We start from the raw sequence: 3,934 nt of genomic DNA, 5'->3' as shown, positions 1-3,934 counted from the left end.
AAAAAAAAATTGTTAGGCTTAACATCGATGAAAATTCAACGCAAAGTTGGTTAATAGCGATATACTAATATACCATACTAATAATGTATTTTTCTATATTTTTCGGTTATCCGTTTTTTTCAGTTATCCGACCGACCCCAGTCCCCAATTGAGTCGGATAATCGATGCTCTACTGTTTTAAGTTATTACAACAATGCCGTTTTATCTACGTTTGTGTGCCCAATTATGGATAAAATTATTTGGAAAAATGTCTTTTTAATATATTCAGAATGACTAGTATAAGCGTGGCGAAAATAATATCTATCGGGTTTAATGACTATTCAGTACGGAATGTATTACAGTATTATGAGTTAAATATAATTGCCGTGAAAATCGACGTGGTAAAAAAAAATAATAGAAGAAAGTAGACTGAAGTGCATACTGTCAACATCTGAATCATTCGGACCATTTCTCATTTAAATATATCATGAATAAAGTTTGGTAAATTATCTGGACTTTAGGATAAGTCAAACTCATCCATCAGTAAAAAATAAATTTATTTTGCATCCCTTAATAAACGAAACTATATTAAAATGAGCCGGTACTTTAACAGCTATTTTTTATTTATAATCGGCATTTTAACAACTTCACTATTATGCTTACAAAATGTAATTAACTAAGAAAAAATCTGCTAAGCTTCTATTCAATAATGGCTAATTAAAATAAGGGCAGAATATTCATTAATTTATGAATAACTATCGTACCAGATGATTGAATTCTTGGGTTCAAAATATTAAATAAAAAATATATTCCACTTACAGCACCAAGAAAAAACTCGATTTCTTCACAGACACTCTCAATAGTATATATATATATTTATATATATATATTACACTCACTTCCACTCTTAAAATTATAATAAAATATGAAAAGAAATTTTTATAAAATTTCGTTTTTTCTTGTAACGGTTGGGCATGTAAACTAATTCTTGTAAACTAGTTGGGCATGAGCTTCTAGGCTGTATCGCCCCGTGGAAATGTGACGTAATTGTCATGTAACAGTAGTTTTATGCAATATACAGTATATATATATATAGGTAGCCCTCGCTTTACGCCGGTTCAATATATATAATAGCCTATATAGCCTATATCATCCAGAAATAAAAAAACAAAAAAACTGGAAGGGGTCAAAAAAATTTGACGTACAGTATTACTATAGTTTTCCGTGTTCTATAACAGCCCGAAAAGTAAAAATGAAGGTATGATCGGGGCGCCAGTAGCGGAAATAGATCGATAACATCAATAAATATCCAATGACGATATATATTAATATCAAGTTTATAAAAATATTCGCCTATATATATCAGAAATATATTTTGTTTCAGAATGTATTTATATGCAGAAATTTTTAACAATTTATTATCGAAGTTTAACGCCGGTTTCGAGATTATTTTCTTCAAGGTTCGGTTACGTTTAAATTTCAAACGCCAATTCGTTTCGGAGTTGAGAGAATCGAGAGAGAAATTTACAGTCAACGATGAGCGAGAAAAATCCGAGTTGTGGCGACGATATTTCGACGATTAGCATGGAAATGGAGGCCGATGCCATTGCTGCAGAAGCATCGGATAAGAAGGTAAAGGATAATGGCGTTGAAGATTATTTGTCCTACGTTCTTCGGAATGTAACACCCGACGTGAAGAATCGCGTCCTAGAATTAAGAAAGCTGCAATTGCGATACTTCAATAGCAAAGTGAATTATTACAAGGAGCTTCAACAGCTGGAGATGAAGTACGCAGATATTTATAAACCACTATTCGATGCCAGGTTTGAAATTATTAACGGAATCGGAAAACCTTCTTTGGACATCAAAGAAGAAATGGAAGAAGAAAAATTAGACTGCGAATCGAGCAAAAACAAAGGGGACGAACGTCAAGAAAACCTGGGAATTCCGGATTTTTGGTTGATGGTGTTTCTGAATTCTGCTGTATTGTCTCCCATGATAAACAAGCAGGACGAAGTCGTTTTGAAACACCTCAAAGACGTAACCGTGAAGTACGTTTCGGAAAATTCGATGGATTTCGTCTTAGAATTCCACTTCGAACCTAACGAATATTTTAGTAATTCCGTACTGACGAAAGAATATCGCATGAAGTTCGAAATAGATCCGGAAGAACCTTTCGATTTTGCCGGACCCGAAATCGTGGAATGCGAAGGATGCGATATCGACTGGAAAGAAGGAAAGAATATCACTGTATCCGCAGTTAAAAAGAATGATCGAAAGAAAACCGAGACCGTTTGTAAATATTCCTTTTTTGATTTTTTCAATTCGTTGAAGCAGGAAAAAAATTCGGAGGAGAGAAGTGAAATATTGGAAGATGACTTAGAGATTGGCCAATATATTAAAGAGAAAATCATTCCTAAGGCTGTATTTTATTATACCAGAGAAATGGAAGTGTCTGATGATTCAGACGAGGATTCAACTTTTTTCACAGAATCTTCTTAATTGTTTAATTACTTTAATAGAACTCATTTAAAAAAATTTTTTTTCTAAATTCAAAATGTTTATACTACACTAATATTAAAGGGTATATAGCATATTTGGTATATTTCATTAATATTTTTCCTTATTATTATTTTTTTTGTTTTGATGTTCTTCATTTAAATATTTAATTTGTTTTAAGGTGTAAGATAATTTTCGTTTTAAGTTAAATAAATTATACATTTGTAAAATTATTTGTATAGAGATCTAATCACTTTACTAAAACTTTAATTGCATTTAATCTGATATAAATTTCCGTTTCGTTGTTTTAAACCTTTAAGAAGCGAAATTTGGCATGGTGTGAATACATCGTGAATAAGGATGCTATTAAATTTTGGTGGTTTATGGTGAAAGAGATACAGGGAGTTGTATGTTATATTTCGAGTGGGGTTGGACTTAATATTTACAATTGAGTTTTATAAAAAATAAAAACATCTATACCCTCAAAATGAAGCTTTTCTTGCCGTTTTATAATTTATAAATAATATGAAAAGTTTCTGTAAATAAAATCTCATAACATATGGTGCCACACACAATGTTAACTTTTCCTGGAAAGGGACACAACTCCTGCTGGTTTTCGACTCAAGTACTGCTTTTTCTTTTTTAACAGACTGTTTATAAAGACTACTTTAACTCGATATGGAACATTATTTATTCATAAACTAGACAGTCTCTCAACAAGCGTAACGGGGGAACCGTTTAATTAATTGTCTGCCCTTTTTGTCCCAGTCAGATCGGTTAGAATCCCCTTGTTAATATGTTAATGCGTAACGTGGGAAAAGAATAAAATGTATTTATTCCACTCTTTCCATTATTTAATACAGTACGTTTTCATCGAATGCTGCTCATTTGTCAGACAAACTTAGCAGGGACAATATGGCGGACCATCACGGCAAGATTATTTCGCCACCTGCATTCCAGATACGAAATCGCATCAAAAATACTTTATCCTCGAAAAAGGTTTCTTTGCTGTATTTCGTAAGTAAAATTGATCTTCATATTGTTTTGGTTCTTTAAATGCGACAAGGCAAATTCTAAATAAAATATGCCGAACAACGTCTATAAACATAAGTTCAGGACACCAATGTTCCCTATGGATTCGCCATTTTAGATCAGCAGTTCCAAGGTCACGGTATAGATTTCACGCTACGTGCTGTAAACTGCATGTTTCTTCGAGTTCGAGCCATAGAATTCCTTTTATAATTTTAAATAGAGTATCTTTTCATTTGCAGGCTACTCTGACATATAATTAAAGACTTTAACAAAGTAGGTTTCAAAATAAGAAGTTATGTCAATGTTTCGTATAATAAAGTACAGGGATAAATTTATTTAGTTTTGAAATGTAAAATTAGAGAAGAAATTTGGAGATATTTCTTAAAATAAGAATTTATTTAGTTTTCTATATTCACCTGCACTT

General features: G+C 32.0%; 1 pseudogene; it reads left to right on the top strand.

Moving 5' to 3' along the window:
- Positions 1-1,419: 1,419 nt before the first annotated feature.
- Positions 1,420-2,597, top strand: LOC111629080 (annotated as a pseudogene).
- The last annotated feature ends 1,337 nt before the right edge of the window (positions 2,598-3,934 follow it).

This window comes from Centruroides sculpturatus, unplaced genomic scaffold (assembly GCF_000671375.1).
Source record: "Centruroides sculpturatus isolate CEXI.00-Female unplaced genomic scaffold, Cexi_2.0 scaffold538, whole genome shotgun sequence".
NCBI classification, from domain to species: Eukaryota; Metazoa; Arthropoda; class Arachnida; order Scorpiones; family Buthidae; genus Centruroides; species Centruroides sculpturatus.
The sequence above is the reverse complement of the archived record's forward strand: the minus strand, read 5'-3'. Positions and strand labels throughout refer to the sequence as shown.